A 27127-nucleotide genomic window follows, 5' to 3' on the forward strand; every position below is an offset into this window, starting at 1 on the left:
GATTGAGAGGATGAAAAGTTATGATTTGTCAGAATCTTCGCTAGATGGCAGTAGCAACTAAGGTTGGCAAGTGAGGTGACCTGTGCTTGTGCATTTTTCGTGGTTGATTCAGCGCAAGCTTAGACTCAGTTCACTTCAGTAGCAATACCTGTTCTAATTTGTAAATATTTTATTATGGAAGATGCTGTATTGTTATTGAAATGTGCTGTTTTTAGATATATTTTAAAGTGAAAGACCTGTTTACAGATAATTCACTTTACAATTGTTTGATTTTTGAAATATATTTAATATAGTTTTCTATGGTTTAGTGCTGTAACACTATAGTCCTATGCTTATTGATATGTTGAACAGGCTTCAACTTAAAGGTTGTTAATAAACAGGGTTTTTAATAAACCGTGAATTCGAAAATGAGGTCATCCCTTGTGGACATTATGTTTCTGATCTATTAAGGTAATTTCAGTATCGTTAGGTACCGAGTATTGAATCAGTATCGTTTCAGTATCAATTATCGTGATACTACACCTGGTATCGGTATCAAAGTCAAAATTTTGGTAACGTGACAACACTAGTGACGCCTTTTTTAGTTGCGGCGCAGAAACACTGCAGCTGTGCATACACGCCGGACCATCTAAGTGTTACGACATGCCATCTAAGTGTTACGACATAGTAAAAGCCTTTACGTGAAGCAGCCAGGACACATCCATGGGGACGTAACTAAGTCATCCGACAGCGTCTCTTAGCACAAAATTGGCCATAAGTCATCAATATTTCATACGATCATCATGATATTCAGTAGATATGTTGGGTGAAGGCATATGATCATGAGCACAAAGCCATTTTAAAATCGCTCCATAGGGGGCGCGATGCTGCCAATGCTTGGACCCCTTCCAACGCCGCTTGCGGCTTTAATTATTCTTATTTTTCTCCGCTAAAAGTGTCTGAGGCTCAGCAACCATAAGTCCTGGAGCAACCAAATTTGGCAGGTGGGTTCCTATGGCCCCCCACTACTCAGGCACTAAAAACCACGTACGTCGGCCAGATGGTGGCGCTATAACAAAGGGTTTTGCGTAAAAGGCCATAACTCCCACACCATAAGTCAGATCAACACAAAACTTCATCGACATATGCATCTGAACGTGCTCTACAACTTTGCCATTGGCCCCACTTTTGTCCGCCATATTGTTTGCCTGTCATTTAGACTTTTTAGTTGAGGCGTGGCAGTTTTCTCCGCAAAAATGTCTGAGGCTCAGCAACCATAAGTTGTAGACCAACCAAATTTGGTAGGTGGGTTCCTATGGCACCCCACTAACCAGGCACTAAAAATCACCTATGTCGGCCAGATGGTGGCGCTATAACAAAGGATCATAATTTAAAAGGCCATAACTCCCACACCGTAGGTCAGATCAACACAAAACTTCATCGACTGATGCATCTGAATGTGCTCTACAACTTTCCTATTGGGAGCACCTATGTCCGCCATATGGTTTGCACAGCATTTGGACTTTTTCATTAGGTGGGGTGCGGAAAAGCTGGAGCTCCAAATCCAAACGATTACGACATCGAGTAAACTTCTTTACGGCAAGCGACAACCATGGCGACGCAAGTAATCCGACAGCGTAGGGTCTAGTTTTTATCAGTGAAAGGGCGGTCTTACACTGCCACCTAGCGTGCATGCTAGGATAGGCTACCAAAAGTAAAAGCTTTCTGAGATGATGAATAATTACTTTTCTTTGGCATGGATCCATTTGAAGACAGTATCGGGTGAGTTCGTTTAGTCTTTGAATCTGTCATTATGCTGAGAAACAGCTAAACCATTTTATTTATTGGTTGTGAGTTTCTGTGAAAACGCGCGAAAACACGCTGGTCTAATGAAACAATGACGGTAGCCTAATACATATATTGTCCGCTTCGTTCCGTTGCTATCATAACATAATGACCTACAGCTGCAGTTTCTCGCTGCATTTACTAATATTGAATATAAACAAATGACGCAATTTATGCTGTAAATCGTATCCTCAATTTAATCTCTAAATCGACTGTAAATTTAGGGTTGTAACTAGGTAGTTGTTTCGTAGGTGACTTAACTCGTCTTAACTATTGCCGTAGGGTCTTGTTTTTATCAGTGAGGGGACGGTCTGACCGTCGGGAAGCACTGGAAGACAGTACCGGGTGAGTTCGTTAAGTCTTTAAATCTGTCATTATGCTGAGAAACAGCTAAACCATTTTATTGATAGGTTCTGAGTTTCTGTGCAAACGCGCGAAAACACGCTGGTATTATGAAACAATGACGGTAGCCTAATACATATATAGTCCGCTTCGTTCCGTTGCTACCATAACATAACGACCTACAGCTGCAGTTTCTCGCTGCAATTACTAATATTGAATATTAAAGACGCAATTTATGCTGTAGTCTTCCAATGTCTAAATAAATAATACGGTCCATTTGAAGACAATATCGGGTGAGTTCGTTTAGTCTTTAAAACCGTCATTATGCTGAGAGAAATCGTATTCTCAATTTAATTTCTAAATTGACTGTAAGCTTAGGGTTGTAACTAGGTAGTTGTTCCGTAGGTGACTTAGTCTTAACTCGTCTTAACTATTGCTTGAATGTTCTCATAGACTGCGTTGTTGCTGTTCTTGTTTGTGTTAGCGTTAATCAGTTTAAACTACAGGGTCCAAGTTGAATTATGCGGTTGTTCCCTGCAATTAGAACGGTAGGCTACTGCCCTCTAGGGTTTTCGACACACTTGTTCCTCGTTATGGTAATACATTTTGTTGTACGTCGCTCTGGATAAGAGCGTCTGCCAAATGCCTGTATTGTAATGTAATGCAATATTCCGTAGCAACAAGATAAACCCGACATTAGCCCTAAAATATGCTGCTCACTGAATAACGAAATAAACGAGACAATTTTGTTTTTTACATTATACCATGTCATTCTACAGTCAATATCTGGGACTAAACATTGAATAAATATACAATCTTACCATTGGTTTTACGCGTAGAGATGTCCCTTTTGCGACTGAGTGGTCATATATTGTCTTGGACAATCCGTTTGTGATTCCTGTTGCTTACGGCGTTGTCGCCGTTTTTCGTACAATTTGGCTCCATTGACAGTTCATTTATTCAGTAGGTGAGAGTATAAGCTTTCTAATGATGTATAACATGTCTGTTTTGCTTTTGGGATAGCGTTTTATAGGTCAGCGTAACCGAAAATTTTCTCATCTGCCAATGTCTACATAAATAAAACGGTAGGCTTCTTTGCCCGCAGCACGCAATTCGCGAGTTGATATTATGTCTTTCTTCCGTTTTTTCTCAATGTCGTATTTATTATTTGAAATGTGCATTCATGTGTTATTATTCTATCTGTCTCTGTGGCGCTCTGAAATGTGCATTCTCTGCTAAGCTGAGCAATGGATTGGAATATGTGTCTGACGTAGTGTTGCACGGTATACCAAAACTTCAGCACTTTCTCGGTACTTAAAATTTTTTTTTTAAATTAAAAATAAACGGTTCGGTATTAGAATATTCCGACGTTCGGTAGTTTTGAGTTAAATGTAAAAGCCACGGAAAATTGTCTCCCGCATTACTGATTGAGAGGATGAAAAGTGTAATTTGTCAGAATCTTCGCTAGAAGGCAGTAGCAACTAAGGTTTCCAAGTGAGGTGACTTTTGCTTGTGCACTCAGCTCTTTGATTCAGCGCAAGCTTTGACTCAGTTCACTTCAGTAGCAATAGGTGTTCCAATTTGGAAATATTTTATTATAGATAGATGCTGTATTGTTATTAAAATATGCTGTTTTTAAATCTATTTAAAGGTGAAAGACCTGTTTTAAAGATTATTTAGTTTACAACTGTTTAATTTTTGAAATATATTTAACATGTTTTTCTATTGTTCAGTGTTGTAACACTATAGGCCTATGCATATTAATATGTTGAAGAGGCTTCAACTTAAAGGTTGTTAATAAACCATGAATTAGGAAATGAGGTCAACCCTTGTGGACATTACGTTTCTGATCTATTAAGGTAATTACAGTATCGTTAGGTACCGAGTATCGAATTAGCACCATTTAAGTTTCAAGTATCATTTCAGTATTGAGTATCGTAATACTAAACCTGGTATCAGTATCAAAGTCAAAATTTCGGTATCGTGACAACACTAGCGTGACGCCTTTTTTAGTTGCGGCGCAGAAACACTGCAGCTGCGCATGCACACCGGACCATCTAAGTGTTACGACATGCCATCTAAGTGTTACGACATATTAAAGGCCTTGACGGGAAGCGGCCAGGACACATCCATGGCGACGTAACTAAGTCATCCGACAGCGTCTCTTAGCTCAAAATTGGCCATAAGTCATCAATATATCATACGATCATTGTGATATTCAGTAGACATGTTGGGTGAAGGCGTATGATCGTGAGGACAAAGCCATTTTAAAATCGCTCCATAGGGGGCGCGATGCTGCCACTGCTTGGACCCCTTCCAACGCCGCTTGCGGCTTTAATTAGTTCTCATTCTTGGTTGCTGCATGTGTATGTCTGATGCACTTGTTGTACGTGGCCCTGGATAAGAGCGTCTGCTAAATGCCTGTAATGTAATGTAATGTAATGTATGTCTCATTAGTTTTTTCCTGTTCACTTGTTAAGGCCAGTTTATAGTCGAGTGACAGACTGTCTTTGCAACTCACAATGTTCAATGGATGTTTTTTGCTTTTGGGACTTTTGTGTCCCTTAAGGTTCAGCAAGTTACATAATTCTTCAAAGCAGCCTGCTGCACAGGTAAACCAATCCCAATTAAGATTACCCATAAAAATGAACTCAGTTAGTTTGTGCAAGACATTGGTGAGACTAATAACAGTTTCCTTGGATACAGACAGAGGTCTATTGCAACTAATCACTGTGATGTAAAAAAACCCCTTCAAATTATGCACTTTAACGACCAGGAGCTGAAATTGTTTGGCTTTTGTAACATCACCTTGATGGAGCTGTTGATATTTAATCAAACAAAAATTGCATACCCCCCCCTCCCCTTTCCCAACACATATCCATCTGTGAATTCATGAACAGATGCCTTGTCCAAAAGAATGCAATGATTGCATTCTTTTGGACAAGGTTTCTTAGGTATAGGAATGGGTGTAAAGTTTTCCTTTCCTTACCGAAGATAGAGTGCATATATCATCGAGGCTTTAGAAGATACTCTGAAAAGTACGAATTCCTTAAAACTCTACTTAAGTAGCACACATGTAAAATTATACCCACCTTTTAATGTGTTCCTATCCATGTCTGTCACTGACTGAGTAAAGAAGGAAAGGGCAATGGAAGGCTGCACTCTCTGAAAGAGTTTTCTTGCAGTATGGATACCAGGTCTGATCTCCCATTTTTCTAATGCAATTTCATGCAAAATTTCATTTGTACTTATTTTTAATTTGTCATGCCACATTCACTGAAAAATAAAGTGTGTGTGAATTAAGAGTCAGACCCACTGAGCAATATCATTTAGAAGTGATTTGATTTATCAACATAAGCTAAATAGGTTCTGCCTGTCAGGGTGATTGATGGTGTCTGATCACAAATGGACACCCCGCTGTAGGTAGCTGCCATTAACACCAGTGCTTTTTACACAAGTCAATGCTCTCTCTCTCTCTCTCGTGCTCTCCCCCCTCTCTCTCATGTGCTCTTCCCCCCCCCCTCTCTCTCTCTCTTTCAGAACAAATCAACTCTGTCAATCTAAATGGGCTGCTGTTGATAACATGTCTGTTAGTTAAATGCCTGGAGATACTTGAAAAGCAATGACTGCAGAGCAAGGATTTTATAAGCTTTACTTCCAGGTATTCAAAACAATCTTTTAAGTGAGGATTTAAAAAACACTGTTTTCACACAGCAGTGCAATAGCCCAATGCTATGGGGTATGGAGCCCAACAATGGTAATTCTGTACCATAACTCAAATAATCATTCTGTTACTCAGTCAGAGAAATTGACTGTAACAGGTTCATTGTTGTTTGTGGTTCAGACGATGGAAGACTCACTGCAGAGGGTTTCACTCTAGTCTGTTCATTGACAGGCACAGAAATCACACGCAGTGTGTGAATGAGTCAACAATGGTACAGACACTGCTCTTCGTAACTGTAACTGTGACTCAGTCCCCTGCCCTGGTTTTACTGCAGGCAGAACAGATAAAGGCTAGATGTGATTATCTAGTTGCCGATAGCTGCGGCTGCAGGCCAACTTAACTACTCTCCCCAGCTCTACGCCTGCACCTGGCACTTTGACCACACCCCTCTACTACCTAACAGGCTGGAGAGCCATCTCACTGCCAGGCTGTCAGAAGACCCCTCCCACCCTTCCCCTTGAGTGGGAGAAGAAGCGAAGCTACAGCCACCTGGACCAAATTCTGTCGAAACAATATGGACCAGTTCTCTGTGACATCACCCACTGCCTTTCCATGGGCTTGGTGAAAAGAATTTTGAAACCACAGTTTTTGGGCACCACCATGTTGTACAAACTGGAGCCAGAGACTGCACAGTAGGGAGAAGGGGGGAACCTTGTATGGGCATGAAGTCCAGCCAGGTCTTCCACTAAGCACGTGAGATACAGCGATTCGGCAGTGAGACAAACTGTCCCTGATGACATGCCATTATGAAAGCCTTTGTCCCCCTACTTTCTCCTGACCTGTCCTTTTCCCAGGGGTCTTCAAAACAAGGTCGATTCCAGTCATGCTCTCCAGTCATGCTATCTCTCGGAATATCTTGTTGACAACAATGTGCTTGTGAGACTTTTTTGTATTTTCAGAGAATGAAAGTAATTTAATTTTTTTTTATCCGTCAACCTCATTCTCTGTCATCCTTTCTGTTTGCGGTCAGTAATGAGCGGAGGCTGTATACTGTATATTTTGGGACCTTGTGCATTTGTTTTGTGTATTTTTGCTCTCCCCTGTTTTCTCCAGATTTAAAGAATTAGTGTCGGTGTTGGATGATTCCATTTGGGTGCTGTTTTTTTTGTTGTATATTATCAAGTATTTTTTTTTAGTATATTATCAAGTTTACCTGGTAAGGTAGAGGGGCTGGAGGCTCAGCTAGAAAACTATTGGGAGACTGTTTTGTTAAATTTAAAAAAAATTTTCTTCTGTCAGGGGTGAGCATTTTCAGATCAATTGTTGCAATATAACTCTTGAATAACCCCTTGCCCAGTAAGCCATGAAGATAGACAGGACATAGATATTTAGTATTGTTGTCTAGATGGGTAGGTACTGGGGTCTTTATGTAAAAACACCTTTTAGGTAACAGCTAGTAGTACCCAGTTTTAATTACACTCTTGTGTCATTGCTGTTAACAAAGACATTCATTTTGTGCTTATTGCCAACTGTGTCATGCTAGTAACTGTTAAAACTTTGTGGCTGTCTTGATTGCAGCATACATTGTGCCCACATGGTTTTGGGGTGTAGCTTTGTGTAGCTTGTCAGTGTGATAGCCTCACCCAGTTTGGCTGTTTGACACACCTGACTATATTCGTGAGTAAAGTCATGGGTTTGTGCCAGTTTCTTAGACTTTTACTACTGTGTGTTACAATAGTTTGTGCTAGAGGGCGCTCTCTGTGATGCACTGCGTATGTGTGAGCATATAGGTTATAGCATCATAGCACTGTTGTGTGGGTTTTTGATGCTAACTTTGTCCTTTGTGTTGGCACTAAGCCTTTTATGATGTAGTATTCACATACCACCAGCAATTTGTTTTGTTACAGTGATTCACCAACAGTGTTTACAAACCCAATATTTTTCTGTGTTTTAATGACACTCATGATTTTTTGAGTTGGAAATAATTATAGTGGCTTGAGTACTATGCCATTGTTCACTGATTTGAGCTTTTGAGTAGCTTTTGTTGCTTCTGGACCCAACTTGTCCCTCATGAACACTGTAGCAACCAGAGGCAGCGACTGCTTTACTCCACACCTTCAGGAGTTTGAAGTGGTATATTTGCGTTGCTCTGACCCTGTCAGGCATACAACCTCATAAATACCATCCCTGACGTGCTGTGTGATCACAAAGGGTCATCGTCACCTAAGCGATTTTGAGTTGGAAAAAGGAAGTAATTGTAAATTGTCTGTTAATGCCCTCTGTGGTATGCAGGCTGCTGTTCATGCACCTGCAGCAAATTGCCCTAGTTATAACTGCCCTCCCATTATAATTGCCCTAATGTGTGATGTTCTGCTCACAGTTTGAGAATGTACTGACTCCCTTTTTTGCTAGTGCCTGGATCTTCCTCTCAGCTTTCATTAACTAGGTCCAGCACACCACAAGGCTGCCTGCCAAAAAGTAATTAAGGGACAAAATCCCATGGAGGCCTGGGGAACCTCATGCACTGAAAAAAGAAGAGAGTTCAACCACTTATTCCAATTACAGCTATCTTCATGAATGAATTTACAGATAAATGTTTGCAGTGTTTTATTAAACGGTACTACTAAGCAGTCGGTTTGGGGATGGTAGATGGAGGTCCAAATTGATTTATTACCCAACAACCAATACAATTTGCATACTGCAAGTGACCTAAATGATTTACCTTGATCAGTTAGAATCTTATTCTTTTGGTGTTCCAACCTCGGACATTAACTACAAACAGTACTATTGCAACACTCTTAGCCAAACCTTGGAGTATCTTAGCATGGTGTAATCTACCAAAACCAACACAAAGTGATACCCCTGTGCACTTCAGTTTAATGGTGGCAGTGTAGTACAATGGGTAAGGAACTGGTCTCTTAGCCTAAAGGTCACAAATTCGATTCCCGAGTAGGGCACTGGCATTGTACCCTTGAGCAAGGTATTTAACCTGCATTGCTTCAGTATATATCCAGCTGTATAAATGGATTCAATGTACATGCTCTGTAAAAGTTGTGTAAGTTGCTCTTCTCAATAAGAGTGTCTGCTAAAATGCTCATAATGTAATGGCCCACCTATCTCCATCAATGGTAATGGGTACTCAGTGTTTTATCAGCCCCGAGGCGACCAGATTTATGATTACGATCAGCCGCCTAGAAAAACATTTCCCAATGGCATTTCGGCACCAAAAACAGGAGATTTCCTCTCCTATTTGAGTGTTACAACTTACTCAGTAGAATCTTTCCCTAATCCAGGAAAGGTATGGGTGTATGGGGTGCCTTTTGTAAAAAAAAAAAACATTTTGTAAGAAGTTGCACACTGTGAAACCCTGCTCAATGTTTCAAAATTTAGCTGCACCAAGTGTAAAAAAAATGCACTACAATTTGGAAATGTCACTTTTTCATTTAGAGAGAAATTGGTACAAAGAAAACAGTAATTGCTTTTTCAAGAATAATGTTTTTCATTAATACATGGCTTCAAAATTATAAATGTAAATGTTAAATATAAATGTAAATGTTTAAGGTCCAAGCAACTGGATTCAAATAGTGGTTATATTCCCCAGAAGTAACAACGGATTGTCTTCTTAATATTTATTTCAAGTTTTTAACCCAATTATAATAATTAAATTGTAATAAACACTATTAGATTATTGTGAGCTGTTCAGCGGTCAAGGACATAGTGGCTGTGTATCCTGCACTTATTAACACTCATATCTCTAAGATATGTCATATGTAAACCATTCCTCATTGCTAGCTAGGTTAGAGCCGATTACAGCAATAATCTTACACTACCAGACAAAACAAAAGAAAACAACATCGACTAGGCTTTACTATCGAATAGTTGAACCTGAAGATCATTCAATATATAATAATGTTGTAATACTGAGCTACTGTACACAAACATTAGACTCTATACCAGTCTCAAACTCCGGACATTACACCCAAATAAAGAAAATCTTTGATTCCACATGTCTAACCTTGAAAGCTATTTAGTTGTCACTTGCTAACTGTACGCCTACTTACCGATCCACCGCGTTTTGTGACAAATTCTCGTCAAAAACTGTATGCGTTATAGTAATATTGCAGTACCCATAGGCTCCAGAAATACCAATACCAAGAAAAACCAATTTCTTGTAGGTCTCTTCATTTTTGTGAAAAGAAAACAGCGTATTGCTTTCTCCGCCTCTGTGGGCTTGCATGGGTGTAGTTGAGTTCGCTCTCCTTCATGCAAAAAGCAGACTTTACACAACTGGCATGGCCAATTAGCATGTATGCCAAAAATGTAGTTTCTACATTTAACATTTGCATTTACATTTAACATTTATGTTAATATTTACATTTGTTTTTCTCATTTACATTGAACATTTACATTTATCATTTACATGAATATTTATGTTGGCATTTACATTTAACATTCATATTTATAAATAATATATAATTTTAAAATCATGTATTGATGAAAGACTCTTGAAACAGCAATTACAATTTTATGTGGCAAAATTGAGCAGGGTTTCACTTTTTACAAACGGCGCCTCATATGGGTGAGCCAGGGATATTCCAGAATTACTCCTCGTGACCATAAATTTTCATCACTTGATCAAAGGCAAAGTATTGGGTATCATCGACTGGAAAGTCTTCTGGGTTTAGGATAGTGGAAACCAGAGGAGCTCTCTTAAAAGGCTCTCCCAACTCTGCCCCCCGGAGGACCCTGTGTCACCACTGAACACATCTCACAACTCATATGTTCTGGTCTATCATGAGTGCACCCCCACATACCTATTCATTAAATTGGGGAACCCAGGCTAATCCATACCTAATGAGAGGGGGTGTGACAGGCAGGAGCTAAATGCAGCCTTCAATCTCTGCATTTTCCCCTCATGACAAATTTACCCTGGCACCCCAGGCAAATTGTAAATATCCCCATGCACACACCTTTTGGAGTTGCATGATGTTTCCACTAATGCCTCAGGTCAAACCTGTCTTTGATGAATCATGGTCTATCTGCACCCAGAATCCAGCAAAGCCTGGTGCATAGCCCCTTGAAGCCTTATGGTACAACCCTCCTGTCTGGGGGAGGACACTGGGGAACCAGCGACCTGCACCATCTGGCCCACCTCCATTAAGGGACAGCTGAATCGCTCACACTGCCAGCACTCCTACCCAGGCACTTGAGGAAGCTTCTGTGGGTCCAGCACTGCAGCCATGAAACCGGGGGCTGCTGTGAGGAGGAATAAGAGAAAAAAGTGTTGTGAGGGGAAAGGGAAATGGGAGAAGCTCTCTACGTGTCCTCGGGTGCCACGAGGGTCTGCCTCATGGTCTCCTCTCGGGCGTCGGCCGAGGTAGGGGAGGCTGCGTTTTCCTCAGCGGTGGAGCAACAGTCATGTAGCAAGGCTGAAGGTTACTGATGTGGTGTTCCACCAGGGCAACAATGGCTTCCAGTGTGGTTGCTCAGTGGCAGCACACCCAGCTGGCAGTGGCAGTTGGTATGCTCAGCACCAACTGCTTGAGTGTCACCTGCTCAACCACCTCCACCATTAAGCGTGTTAAGACTGTGTCTTCTGTGCCCCTTGGCTTCTCTGCTGGCGGGGATGTTGTCTTGTAAGTTACAGGTGCGTCGGGTAGTCCCAGTGCCCAACCCGATTTGATTGGCAACACCTGGCATGCCTCTATTTTTTCCCTCTCACTCAGCTCTCACTTTTTCCCTCTCCTCCACGCAACTGAGCAGCTGTGGTTGTGCAGCCTGCTTATTTTTTGTTGTTGGTTTGCTTTTGCTTATGTAACACCCGTTGACTGATCTCATGGTGCACATACAAGCAGTCATTCATATTCCATTTGCATTAAACTTTGCAGCTCATGTTTGGTAATGTCCAATGTTTGTGAGTGACGTGTTTAAATTCATTGTAATAAATAGTTTCTTGTTATCTCATACTCATGTTGTCTCCATATATTCTGTTGTATCAATTCTGGCTGATCAATTGTTAAAATGCTGGCAGTGGTGGGATTTGAACCCACGTCCCCGAAGAGACTGGAGCCACTGATGAGTATGGAGCTCCTGTGCTAGGGTAATGGGGTGACTGGTGTCCTCTACTGTGTTCCTCAGGCTGTTGAAATTTGCCATGGAGGACGCCGGCAGTCAAGTGTGCCACCTGTTGGGCTTCCCTGGTGAACAAGGGGAGAAGACTCACAGCTCGCCCCTTTGCTGACTTCCTACAGGCAATTTCCCTCCTCTCAGATATGACCAGGTATGCCTCCATGTCCTCTGAGGAGGACATGCATGGCTTTTGGAGTCCAATGTACCTGGCTGTTGAGGGAATTGGCTGCGGCTGTTTTACTGGGTGTGCCTGCATCTGTCGCTGTAGGAGCGCCTGGTCCTCTACCTGCCCCTCTGCCAGCTCAAAGATGGCAGCGGGCTGGCTTTCCTGCAACGCTGCTGCAACATTGTCACAATGTTTGCCCCAGCAAAGATTCTTTCACTGTTTCTCCCGCTTACATGTCCATCCTTTCCTCACTGCACTGTCTCCCTGTTTGGAATGGTTCATAGTTTCGGTTTCAGAAGAAACTAATACTTCTAATTGGTTCATTTACAGAGTCATATAAATCACACGCAGTATGCAAATAAGTCAACAATGGTAACTGTATATGTGGCTCAGTCCTCTCCTCTGCCTGGATTCACTGCAGGTAGAACAGATAAAGGCTGGATCTGGTTACCTAGCTCCTCAGTGGTTGAATGGACTCCCCATTCCTCCACAAACCACTCAGTCACTGCCCATTTTCCACTGGGGTCTGAAGACACATCTCTTCAGACTACCTTGACTAATTCTAACTTCTCTGCAGGGCCACCCCCATTCAAGCTTCACTTTCGTGTTGCATTTGCATCTTCATCTTGATGTTGCAGCTCTTGTAATCATGGCTCACTTCTAATTTATTGTCATAACTGACTGATGCTTACTGTGTGAACTAGACTTGATATTCATGACTATGGAGAACTGATACTGGATAAAAAAGCATCTGCCAAATAAAATGTAATGTAATTATCTAGTTGGCATCATCTGCGACTGCAGATCAATTTAACCACTCCCCCCAGCTCTCTGCCTACTCCCAGTGCTCTAGCCACACTCCTTCTCTACATTGAGATTGACCACGGATATGCCTGTTTAACTAACTGAAATGCAACCTTCACAAAACTCTCTAAACTGAGACATTATTACAATATTTCCAAACTTGCATTCCTGCGCAAATTCCTGATCTTTTGAGGCAATGTCTATGTGCAATTTCTCTGTATGGGTTACATTTTTTTCACGTCTGCACACTCTCAAAAATGACAGGGACAATCTTTTGTGTTGAGCAAAACACAGCATTAAATTATTCATATAAGCTATCAGAAGGCCAGGTAAAAATGCTTAAATTTTTTTTTTATATTGCCACCAGAGGGCAGTGTATGAAAACATTTCCTTAAAAATATAATCTGAGGCCAGTAATCCACACACATTGTGAGCACAATAACCTTATTACTCTTATTTCTTTTATTTTTAACATTTCACAATTATGCATAGTTTATATAACCTTAAGAGCTCTCATATCAATGGAATTAAATGCGGCTCTACTTCAAGTATTGAGTACAGTCATTTGGAGTCTGGACAGGGGCAGAATATGTACTGCACACCCATAGCATTCAGCATTTAGATATTCTATTGAACCCAACACTTTGTAATTGTGGGTAATTTTCTCTCTAATCTTTATTTGCACACCTGCTACTGTCTGTATAGTGGCAATCGATGCAATGAATCAGGACTTTGCCTTGACTGAGCTTGCATGAGTCAGCTACAAGTTCCCTTAATCGCCCATTACCTGCACAAATATCTGTCAGCTCCAGCAGTCCCAAAGCTAATAAAAAAGCTATGTCAAAATATTCTGCAGACTTTGCTCATTTACTTGAACTAAAATGTTCTAACCCTGTGGGTTCATAGACATCACTGCACAAATCCAAGTGATTTACATACTCACCACTCAACACAGAGCAAACGAGTATAACAATTACTCATTTCCAGCAACTGGACGCTGAGCATGGATGTTTACTTGGAACTTCCAAATATTCAAAACAGCCTTATTATGGGAGTCGGTTTGAAAACATGTGGTTTATTAATCATAGCAGTACAACTACACCGTGAGGTGAGACATTCAATACTGCCCATTCAGTACCATAATTCAGGTCATCATTCTTTTGCGCAACTTTCAAGTTCATCTATTGTTACACATTTTCTTATCAGACACAGTTCCAGAATTTAAACATGTATCACACAATATTACTGCAGTTTATTTGAGATCCTTTAAATGAATAGACTGACAAAAAATCAAATACATTAATTCATGGATACATTATATATTATTTTTATATATTATTAGAAGCATTACATTACAGGCATTAGATAACATGCAGTGAGTTCTATACTGTCTGGGACAAATACATATTTTTACCACAATTTTAGATTTGTAATCAAACAATTCACGTATGGTTAAAGTGCATATTCTCAGCTTTGTGAACTTTAACAAAATGTGATTACAAATATAAAATTGTTGATTATAGAGACAAATCAAGAAAAAAAATGTCTTTGTCCCAAACATAATGGAGCTCACTGTATAAATATATAATAATATAAAGAGTATAGAATTGCCATATATTTTATGTACATTTACCGTATGAAAGTACAAAAAAATGTATATTGTCTTACACTATATTCCAAATACATTAACCAATATTTTAAATATTTGTATTACATGTTTTTTACTTCGGAGATGTAATGCAAGGCTGCACAATATGGACAACAAAAAATCATAAGTGTTATTTTTACTGATTATTGTGATATCACTAGTGATGCACTAAATATTTAAGTGAACACACCCCTAAATCCAGTCAAATACATTTAACTGCTCTAAGGGCAATTATAATAAAAAGACATAGGTCTCCAGAATCAGATTCAGATTCCGATTCAGTCAAGCCCAATTAATGTGCATTAGGATCTGCATTAGCTCATGGGAAAGAAACAGGAAAAGGCGTGGCCTGGGATCTGTGGTGCCTGCTTGAAGCTGAGAGATTTTCTTGAATAAAAAGGACAGCCCACCCTCCATTCATATTTTTTGCTTTATTCAGCCTGGGAGAAAACAAAGACAGTAACAGAGGGATCAAAAAGGATTGCAGCTCATAAGGTATCATGGCAGGGGACTGACCCCCAACAGTGTCACCCAGCAGCCTAAATGTAACACATTTAGTTAAAGTCCAATGCTCTCAGTTAGAAAAATATAGTCATTGTCAGTTTGTCCGTTCTTCCTTCGATTGAAATTGATGTGGAAACAGTGTCCATAAGACCATGCATTTCTTTTGGCATCAACAGAATTTGTAACAACCGTTGCTGCCAAGTCTGCTGAAACATTTACAGCGCCCTCTTAAAGTCTGGTAATGGTAGAGTGAAATGCTCTATTTTTGCTGTATACGTAAGGCACTTGGATTTGAGATCAAAAGATGAATACAAAACTAAAGTACACAGGCAATCACTTTTATTTCATGGTATTTACATGTGTATATGTTCTAACATATTACAGAAGCAAATAAAATAACAAAAAACACATTTTCTCTATGGTTACCATAATTTTTATGGTACTATATATAGCACTGAAATCCCTCCTGTGACATATTCATTGTCATCATCAGCAACACTGTAAACTACCTCCCCTCCAACAGTTCATAAATTAAATGTCATAATTTTCATTCAGGAATCTGTGAAACTCTCTTCCTTTTCTAGGGAGTGGGGCTTTAATATTCAGTGAGATTTTTTGTACCTTGATGGAATTTTTTGTTCTGTCCGGGCTGTGAACCAGTTATGCCAATAGTGGATATGCATTCATTGGCAGCTCAAAGTTTATTGTTGGTATTGTGAATTATGCTTTCTGACCACTGGACGAGGTCTGTGAAGCTCTTTTCATGTTGTACAACTAGAGGGAGCCAACTCTCCAAACTGTTAATGTCGTCCAACAATCTGTTAAGCATCTCTCATGCACTGGTGCTGGGTGTAATATATGTCTCCACAAACCTTAAATGAAACACAATGCAGTTAGAATGGTACTCTACAGCTGAATACCAAGTTCCCATCTGATTTTGGATGGCTCAGGAGGCAGTCTTATTGGTAAAAATACCAATAAGTAAAATAAACTTCCCAAGCAAATTTATCCCTTGAATGGTCTGTATATCTTATTTTCCTGCTGAGACAGTTTTACTGCATTTACCACATGCTCCTTTTTAAAAATGCATGTAATTTTAGAGATTTTTCACTGCTGTTTTTCCCTTGCCTGCATCTTAGTCATTTGCTATGTTTTTGTGTCTGTAAATGCTGGTCTGTTGTAATCTTGATCCTGTGGTCTAAAGATAAGTGGCAAGACATGCATAATAAATTGAATCCTTTAATCCTTTAGAATACAATGTACTGATAATACAGTTTTACTCTGACATCTGCCTTGATGCTGTTTGTGTGTCCATGTTTGACTTCCTTTTGCATTATTTAATTTCTTTGCACAGATAATTACTTCATAATTAGTCCCCAATTGTATTATTATTTACAAGTCTGTACTGACTGGCAAACATTGCTGAATATTGCCAACAGGATTACCTGCTTGAACATTTGTCTGGGCCCTATATATGACATCTCCAAAAGCATGCAATATAATACTGAATAAGAGAGCAACAAACACTGGCAATTCAAAAGAGGATTTTAAGAGCAGCAGCTACCCGATCAGTAGGACTTACCATCAAATAGGTGTCAGAATATTTCATACAATTATATTAATATTTCAGGTATTTTGTGAAAATCTTTATGCTGTATTTCAGGATTACAATTTTTGGGGGAAGGATTGAAGCTTGTTCCTGGCTCATTCCTGGCTCGTTCCATGTTCTCCATAACAAATAACATGTTTGTGCCACTTACACTGGGATGATTGCCTCGTTTGTGTGTAGCTAGTAAATAAAATAAAGCCAGACAGACTTACAAATCATGACTGTGGACCTGCAATCACAATAATAATAATAATAACAACAATAATAACAACAACAACAACAATAATAATAGTAATCACATTACAGTATTACAAACATAATATAAGAAAAGACAAATACTGACATATTTGGGTAGCATAAGTACATAAGAATAAACAAAATAAACAAAAAGTCTGGGCAAAGAAAGGCTGAAATAGAAACTTCCATGGGGAGGGGGGTCTAGGTGTGAGAGAGTGCATGAGTATCTGCGTGTGGGGGAGGGAGGTGCAGATTACTCATAGGCCAGGGAGAAAAACTGGGATTTGAGACGTGAAAGGAAGATGATGATGGATTATGAATTTCAGACTGGAGGGGTGAGGGAGTTCCAGAGCCTGCATAAAACCCCGAAAAATGCTCTGTCACCAAAACTGTGGAGGTTCAATTTTGGGGCGATGAGGTTCTCAGCAGAAGAGGACCTGCGTGAGCGGGTGGGTTGGTGGGAGAGCAGGAGGTCAGTGAGGTGAGAGAGAGAGAGGGGGAGGTGATGGAGTGCATTGTCAGTATTACTATTTCAGTAGGTGAATTTTTTGGACGGATTCTGTGTTTGACACAGAGCCAGTGAAGGTCACACAGGACGAGGATGAATTGGTTCCAAGACTTGCCGTTAATGAGCAGTTTGGCTGCCGACTTCTTCACCACTGGGAGGTTCCTGGGCAAACTCCTTTGATATTCCTCTGCACTCCTTTGACGCAGAATTTTTCTTTTCACCGTCAAATCAAGTCTCGAGATACTACCGCACCTGGTCGAGTGTAAAAAAAAAAAAACAGAATCAAAAAATGTACATGCTGTTATTGGAAAACTAGTTTTTCTTTCCACTCGCAAAGTTTCCTTAGGTCACACAATACAAATGATGATTCAGCTTACATTTACCTATAAACCCCTCTGAAAGATCCTGCTCTGTTCCGTAGGGTCGTTTCTGTGTATGGCTTTCACAAGCGCTCAGAATGCTGCATGCCTACGTTTTTGACATTTAACTTGACAGCCATGTGCCCTCCCACAGCCACTAGAGGGCAGTGTTTACAAATGCTTCTTTTAAAAATGTAATTAGAGCCCAATAATTATCACTGATAACACACATTTATAAAGACAACATTGTGATTTCTGTTTTTTTGTTGTTGCTGCTATTATTGCCTATTTCAAGTGCATATTTAAAACTAAGAGCTATGGTAATGAACAAACGAAACAAAGCTCTGTCTCATGAATGCGGCAATGATTTAACAGAGAATAGGAATGTTGAGTGAATGGGCACATCCTTCGCATTGAGTATTTAGATATTCTGTTGAGCCCAACATTCTGTAATAGTGAAGAATCTACTTTTAAATCTTTATTGCTGCTGTCTGTATAATGGCTAACAGTGCAATGAATCAAGACTTGCCTTGACTAAGCGCCTGGCTGACTTATCTACAAGTCCCCTTAATCACCCATTACTTGCACACATATCTGTCAGCGTCAGCGTTCTTTATGCTAATGGGACAACAGTGCAGCAGAAGGACCGGCTCATTTACTTTTACAATAGTATTCTTTTTTAAAAACAACCCCCCTCCCCCCCAATATGTCATCTGCAGCTGCACACCAAAAGAAATGCAGCTGAAGAATCTGATATGTTTGCCTATGGCCTGGCTTAACACCCTGAAGTTAAGGCAGGGCAATATGGTAGAGTTTACACTGAGAAGAGTTAAGATTAACTGACTACAACCAGAAGCCTGTGGTAATCCTACGGCATCTCAAATACTTCACAAATAGAACTGGTTTCATTCAGTGGCCAACATTAAACAAGGTGCAGAAAAAGTTCACTTCAACAATTACTTCTGTCAGCAAGAAGTCAAGCATGACTGATTGGCTGTAAGCTTACATTTAAAGGTAAAAACGAAAATTTCCCTGTCATCTAGTCCATACAGTCTTATATTTCCTGTGTTGCAAAATACACATTTCCAGTAACCTGGAAAAAGAAGTGTGGCACTTTTAAACAGCACTTTTAAAAAGTATTGATGGGAGAGCAGTGGAGAATGGCGAACTACATTCCATTGATCACAGTGTGTGAAAGTAATTAATACCATTCTGTGATAGCACTGTCAAAAGATGAGTTACACCTGTCCACATGCGGGCTCCATTAGGACAATCCTCACACAAATCACACAAATAAATCATGTGCTGCAATATGCACCCATTTACTGTAAAGGAATCTTGCAATAAATCAGTGCGTCAAATAAATCACAGACTAAACCTACAACAAAATAAATAAATGGAGCTTGATTTGATTTTTGCACATTAACATAAGAACATCAAATCAATGACAAGAGCTGGCCGCTCATTCAACAGAAGCAATAAATAATGAGGAATATATGTTTTGTGTTTCTTGCGGTGTAATAAATTATCCTCAGTCCCTTAGTACAGTGCGTTATAGGGCAGAGAACCATGACCCTGGGACAAAGCGGTTCAGACTGGGTCCCACTCAATGCACTGTTATCAGCCCTCTGTCAGAGAGGCAGCAGATATCAAAATGCAAGAGGCATGCCTCACATTCTGGTGAGCACTAGTGCAAACTGCTTAAAATTCAATCCCCAAACCTGTGCACACTTGAAGACATTCATGGCATTCAAGCAACACCAAAGATTTATTGAAATGTTTTTGCTCTCAAACTTCTAAAGCAACAACATTTCAGCAAAACTTCGTAAAGATCAAAGTGTGCCCCAAAACAGAACTGACTTTTTTATTGTGATCACAGTCCATTTTCTATTTGAATTATATCTGAAAGGCCTGGTTTATCTCACAGAGGAGGACTCTATCATTACTGTGTCAGTAGAATCCAATGGCTTGTTTTCCCAGAGGTTTTAGGTGGTGAGACCTAAAGGGGGTCCAGTTTCAGGAGAAAGTGTCAGACTCTCAAAACAAGGACAAAACATTCCATATAAAGATAAAGAAATAGCAAACAATGTGTGTCCATTTCAGTATCTGAATATATAATTGCTAACTAACTAACACTAGTCAGTAGTGTGAATGTGCAGCTGTATGTATGTATTTCATTTGGTAGGTAGCATGCTATAAAATATTTGTATGTGTTCAATAATTGGAAAATTTGTATTTCCATAAATTGATTATATTAGTAAGCAAGAGGACTTAAATGGTGAAGTTTGAAGAAAGAAATGAAAAGGCTTTGTTTTAAACATTTTTCCTTTCTGTCTTTTGTTTCCCTAACTTACTAACACTAGTCAGTAGTGTGAATGTGCAGCTGTATGTATGTATTTCATTTGGTAGATAGCATGCTATAAAATCTTTATATGTGTTCAATAATTAGAAAATTAGTATTTTAATAAATTGGAAAAACATTTTTCCTTTCTGTCTGTTGTTTCCCTATGTTCAGGTGAAAACAGAACATTCATATTAAACAATGGCATATCAATACACAGCTGTGAAACCTGTTGTCTTTTCAAAAATATATTTGTATGAACTAGCATTTGGGGACAACCCACAATGTTGCTTTAGTCTAAACTCTGCTTTATGCTTAATGCCAAACAAGGGACATGTGGCACTCATTACATTACACATTACATTACATCACTGCACATATGCTTGCAAATGCTAGTAACACTATAATGAGTTCCACTGAGTGGGAGTATATACTGAACAAATGTTGTGATTTCTCCTCTAAGAGGAATGCCTTGTCTAAAGGAAACAACAAAAAAACATTTAGTAGGCCTATAAGTTTACAATAAGCCTCTGCTGTACGTGTCATGGCTTTCACTTTGCATACATGCACAGCAGTGTTTCTTTAGTTTTGAGGGGGTGTGCTTTGGAGAGCTGCCTGGAATGGAGCACGAGCTGTCTCGTTTGGCTCAACCGCAGTATATTTCACACATGCTATCAGGCTTGGACACTGCCCCTGCTGGTCAAGCACACTGTGCCCAAAAAACAAACAAACAACAGCATATAGTAGCAATTCATAAATGTTAAATAATCATTTTGCCCTCTTTCCCAGCACACTGTGAAAAAGAAAATCATCCAGTTTGGCTACAAGGCACTATTTTAACATACCGGATCAGATTTTTTATGGTAAACATTCTTACTAAGAGCAGATTATTTGCCAGTTTTAAACTTTTTGTAAAAACAAATTTTGTTCCAGTTGCCTGCTGAGAGTGGGAAGGGCTTATCCAAACATATCCCACAGTCCATGAGAAAAAATCCCGGAGTGACTCACAGATCAACAGATAATTTTTTTTGTCTCTGTGAAAGGTCTGTTAACCTTGCAATTCATTTACAATGTCTTTCTGAACCCTGTGTGTGATTGATTCACAAGGCCTTCTTTGTTTTTCTGAAAGAAAACTAGGCCTAAATGCCCTGTGATTGATTGGTTCATAAAGCAAGCCCCTGTGAAGGATAGGTTTAAACCAGGGAATGACTGATTAAGAAAACTGTGTGTCTGTGAAGTATAGCTGTGAACACTTTGACTGACTGATTGCGAAAGCCTTGTTTATTTGTGAAGGATGGCTATAAACCTGAGAGTGACTGATTAACAAAGCTGGGTGTCTCTGTGAAGGATAGGTGAATCCTGTGAATGACTGACAAACAAGGCCTTGTTTGATTCTGTGAAGGATAGTTCATAAAAGGGAACAAAAAATAAATCACAGAATCCCAGTGGCCCAACAAATACAGTCAAGTAGATTGATGCTATTACATTGCTAGGATTGAGAATTCCTTTTTCCTGGAGTTTATCATCTTGTGCACCAGATTGATTCCTGATCCCAATTTTAACTCAGTTATAAAATATGATACAAGTTACAAAAAGAACAGGTTTTATGAATAAGTTATTTATTTTATGATGTCATAATGCTGAATACACAGCACTGAGGAGAGGTAGTGTAAATTTTGTTAAGCCATTTTTTATTAAAGACAATATCTCCATTACTCATAGTGGATTAAAATGAATTATATTGATTTTATCTGAGAATAGTTTTCTTCAGTTGTGACTTAAGGTGAAAATGATAACAGGAAATATAGTTTTATATATTTGTGTGTTGGGATAAGTTGGACTAGGGCTGTAATAGCATGATTTATCCAAATGCTTTTGTGCTTATTGTTACAAATCATTTCAAAAATTGTAAATAAACACAGATATTGCTTCTTTTGATAAAGACACCGAAGAAGAAATCCAATGAAATCAATGTAAAAACAAGCTCTGTGGCTTTGCAAAAGATAGGAGTGCTGTTCACATGCAAACTTCCTGCACCAGCAAGAAACTACGGAAACTGATTAAAGATTGTGTCTCGTTTTCATTAAAAGTTCAGATTGACTTACAAAGTCATTAGGATTCCCCACTGTGTGGTTTTGTGGATGCCGGGCTCTGCTGGTGCTCACCCAAGTGTGTGGTTGGAGTGTCTGCGATACGAAGGACAAGGTTCCACCTTCCAAATCTAAATCACACACGCTTAATTTGCTCTCTGTCTGCTGCGAGAACCCAGCAGAGCTCTGCCACATTGCCGCGCACAGTGTCGCTGGCTATATATTTTCTCAGCATGAGCTTATCAGCTGGTCTCTTTTGCAAAAAGAGGAAAAACAACAACTGAGAGATAAGAGAACTTTGTTCTTTATTTGATAACCCCCCATTCCCTTATCACTGTGCTGTGGGATTTAGAACTGTAGTCGCCTGAGCTCTTAGTGACGCTGTTTCCAAACGTTCTGCGGGCAGCCTTTCAAAATTCAGCTCAAGGGTTCTGTTCTAATTTTCTGTAAAAGAAGATACTAATTGATTGCTATCTGTCGATAGAACAAAAAAGCATCTAACAGAGTAGTTATGGACTTTAATGTTCTGTACCTCTAGGCAATGCGGAAGCTGATGCATTACTGGGAATGTTTGTTTGTTTACACGTTTTTGAATTGGGGAATAAACTGGGGTTTGTTGTACCCTCTAACATCACTGAAATGAGATCGGTGTCATTGTTACAGTGTACTAGCTTAATTATGCAACATATTTGTCACTGTGTTCACAAACTTGTCTTGAATAAAAGCAAAATGGAACTTTGGCTGCATAAATAAATACATAACACATAAATAAATAAATTAAAAAGTTTATTGACCTTGATAACAAAACTGCAGAGCGCCAGTTTGTTAATGCAGAGGAGAGCAAAGTAAAGCTTCATAAATCAAAAGTAAATCTAACAGGCGGTTTGTGGAAATGGGCAAGTAAATATTCATAACACCATTGATCCATTCATTTGTGAAGGGTGTTTAGAATATGCATGCACACTCCATACAGTCAGGTCAAGCATTTACAAATGCAAAAGGTTGTTTACATCACTTTACACTGGTCATATCATCTGTTACTGAAAATGGAATTTATTATTCATGACAGCGAGGACTTCTTTTATAATTAGAAGAGAGAGGGAAGGGGATAAATATTTGCTTTTGCCTGGAGACTGACAGACAAAATTACATTTGATCATCTACCCAGCACCTCTTTTGGTGAGTCAGTGCATGTTGATGGTGCAGATCCAGTCATTTGAGTCTTCATATATCTCTGTGATCTGACTGTCATCATTCCCCCGGTGTACGCCGCGCCGTATTTCATAACAGACCATCACCCCTCGGCTGTCAATCATTTCTGAAATTTGATTTAAAAACGTTGGCAATAACCAGCGGCAAACATGCTTTTGGGTGAAAATGTCTCTTTGGGTGAGGATGCTGCTTGCATTTTGTGTATTGTCTCTGAATTGAAAAACTGTTGTGAAAGAGAACCCAAAATAAAAAAATAAAAAAATACTGAGGGCAAATTCATGTGAGAGAAAATATGAGACACAACAACTCAGAAATACATGATAGAATCCAATAAATGTTGGCAGAGGCGGAGATGCACGGGGAAAAAAAGATGGTCATATTCGGGCTCTCAGACAGGGGCACTAAATCATGGTCTGGGCCAATTTTGCAATACTTGTGTAAAATGGAGGCGCTGTGCTAAACGTTTAGAGAGTGCGGTAACGGGGATTGGAGCCAACCAGTATGCAAAGTTAAAAGGCCTTGTCAGTTGTGAGCTTCCTGTAATGAGTCACTATACCTGTTTTCTGTGTCACAGCACTTAGAACCAGTTTCCTGGGCTGCTTTACATCATTATTTAACAAGCTGTGCAAGGAGTTTGAAAAGCACTTGCGCCCTCTGAGGTGGAACAGATGTTGAATACCCTAAAGTCTTCCCCAGCTGTCTAATTCACTTATAAAAATCTATAATAGTGATATGCAGCAGTACATCGAGTTTTTTTCTGTAGCAATGCAAAATTACAACCCTCCCATGGTACTAAAAAGAAAAGGTTTGAATTTGGTCTTTCATGACACTCTCACACTAAAGCACCACAAGTTTGTTATTTATTTATTTATTTATTTATTTATTTATTTATTTATTTATTTATTTATTTATTTATGTATTGAGGTGGGTCATTTTACATACTAGATTAATGTGGTTCACTTAATTTTGTATGTCTTTAGGCAAACTGTCAGGCAAGATCTATCTGGACTAAAAAAAGAGGCTGTAATGACACTGCATTTTAACCACTTTGCAAGATCTTAACAGACTCCTAAAGCTTTACATTAAAGCTTTACTCTACTCTACTCTACTCTACTCTACTCTACTCTACTTTACTCTACTCTAGTTCTGCATTGAACAGGTGGGCCATTGGTGGAACTGAGAAGCTCACCTCTAGATAAAAAAAGAAGACTGTCATTACCAAGCACTCCTCAGAGTTTAAAATTCAAAGAAGAATAAATAAATAAATCTGGACACACAAGCTTTAAAGCATTGAATTTGAGCTTCAGTTATTCCACAGGGAGATAAAAAAACAAACAAACAAAAAGAATGCACACAGAAAGGAATGATTTTTAATTCATTCTTTAAAAGTTAATGAATGCTGTGAAAACATGCCATCAAGATGCAGCATTACCTCATACAATGACAATAATGTTACTGAAATCAGATTTTCGAAAAGCTCACTGGGAGTGGGCATCGTTTCCCACTTGGAGCCTGAAACCCTGGGCCAGAAGGCGCTTGCTGAAGTGAGACGGAGTGCTTTCGTCACCGTGAAGAGGCTGACGCTGCACACACAGGCGGTGGTTACCGATGAGCCGCGTGGCGCAGGGTCCGGGGTGGTGGCCATCTTGGCGTGGGCTTACTGGCAGAGACCCTCAAAGCAAGGTGGGCAGCTGCTGGTACGGTGCCACAGGTGGCCCTCCTGTGTGGCAACACATCGCCCAGGCGAGGGGCTTATCTGCGGCAGTCACGTCAAGTTTGTGGCGGGGGTGGGGGCAGTGGCATTGACGTTGGGGAAGGTTGGGGGGGGGGGGGGGGGTCAGCAAGCATTGCTGCAATTTCTCCCTTTCTGCTTGCTGAACACATTCGAACTGACAGGCATCCCTGGAGTCAACCGAGAAGCAGATGGTAGGAACGCATTTCCCATCAGCATAAAAACACAGCAAAGCACCCAGGCCTCCTGTGCATTAGTACCAGTCCTGCAATGTTCTCTCTCTCTCCTTCTCCCTCTCTCTCTCTGCATTCCCTCACCTCTCCATTTTCACTTGTAATTTGTTTTTTTCAGGATGTGCCTCGAGGCATCTTGCCTAGTCTCTCTGACTCAAAGATGCAGAGCTATCAAGTTAATATATCTTTTAGCCTGTTTGTGCTTGAGTTAAAAATATTTGACATAATTAGCCCAAATATTAGTTCTTGCACTATTCTCATGAGTGGTCACAGTAGTACAGTATCTTATGTACTGAGACAGAATATTAAGATTCCTATCACTACTGGATTACATGCTACCAAATATTATGTAGCTATGATGGAAACGTGCACTTATATAAAATAATGCTACATTTGCCCTCCAGTATACAGAGGAGAGTGCAAAGATACTAAAAATGCTGTTTGTAAAATAATGGTAAAAACAACTTCTGAAAAATATAAATCCAGAAAATGTGTGCTTTTTCATACATCTAATTAAAACCACCCACTGGGAACAAGGCAGTATATCTCATCTGAAAAAAACCCATTAAATGAATGTTTATAGTGCAAACAGCAACATTTTATACACCCATAAATACTGAAAATCAGCCAGCAGTGTTGGTGTTTTCTTCCTCCAATGGCACATGCTGCATATCTGAACCTATGCGTGTTGTGACATATAATCTTCCTTGACTTCTTCGTATTTATATGGACTCAATTTCTCCATTCATGGACACCCTTCCCCCTATTCTGTTAGCGATACAGCAACGTTAACACTAAGGCAAGCTGCTGTAATAAGTAGAAGGCTTCATTTGACATTCAATTCGAATTCTCCTGGCACTAGGCAACAAGGGCCTTAACGTAACTGGCTGGAAATCAGTCTGTAATGACTAAATTAATTAATTGTAGACCATGTGCTATGTGCCATGTGCCCCTGCCCCCATATCAAATCCTCTCTGCCATTTTCTCATTTGTGTACTTCTCACTATTCCAGACTGGGCTCTACCCTGCTCCCCTGCTCCCCATACCACTGGCTCAGTACTTGTTTTTTGTTTCCCTCAACACTTGCCTTAAAGCTAGCCTGAATGCTTGCTTCCATCAAAATCTTCCCCATGCACTGTTTACTGACCTCCCACCCTTGACATCGTTCTTCCTCTGCCTTTAAATATAGATTACTTACCCCTGTCAATCCCCCTATTCCCATTCCAACCATATTCTACACAGCCCCTGTATTCTACAAACCTCCCTCTTATTCCCCATCATAATCTAGACAACCCCTTCACACCCCCCCTCATAATCTAACCAACCCCCCTCATATTATCCCTCATATTTTCAAAGCCCCCCCTCAAATTCTACATATTCTCCGCAACCCCCCCATTCCCCCTCAAATTCTACACAACCCCCCCATATTCCCCCTCATATTCTACACAAACCCCCTCATATTCCCCCTGAAATTCTCAAAGCTCCCCTCAAATTCTACACAACCTCCCTTATACTTTACACAACCCCCTCATATCCCCCCATATTCCCCATAATATTCTACATAACCCCCTCAGATTCTCAAAGCCCCCCTCATATTCGCCACAGCCCCCTCATATTCCACACAACCCCCCAATATTCCCCCTCATATTCTAGACAACCCTCTCATAATCTAAACACCCCCCATATTCCCCATATTCTACACAACCCCCTCATATTCTCAAAGCC

General features: G+C 39.9%; 1 protein-coding gene across 1 annotated transcript in view; it reads right to left on the reverse strand.

Annotated features, from left to right (window-relative positions):
• The window catches only part of zc3h15 (zinc finger CCCH-type containing 15), a 454134-nt gene that overhangs the window by 247666 nt on the left and 179341 nt on the right, over positions 1–27127 (reverse strand). The window lies entirely within an intron of this gene.

The sequence above is a fragment of the Anguilla rostrata genome, chromosome 3, assembly GCF_018555375.3.
Source record: "Anguilla rostrata isolate EN2019 chromosome 3, ASM1855537v3, whole genome shotgun sequence".
NCBI lineage: Eukaryota > Metazoa > Chordata > Actinopteri > Anguilliformes > Anguillidae > Anguilla > Anguilla rostrata.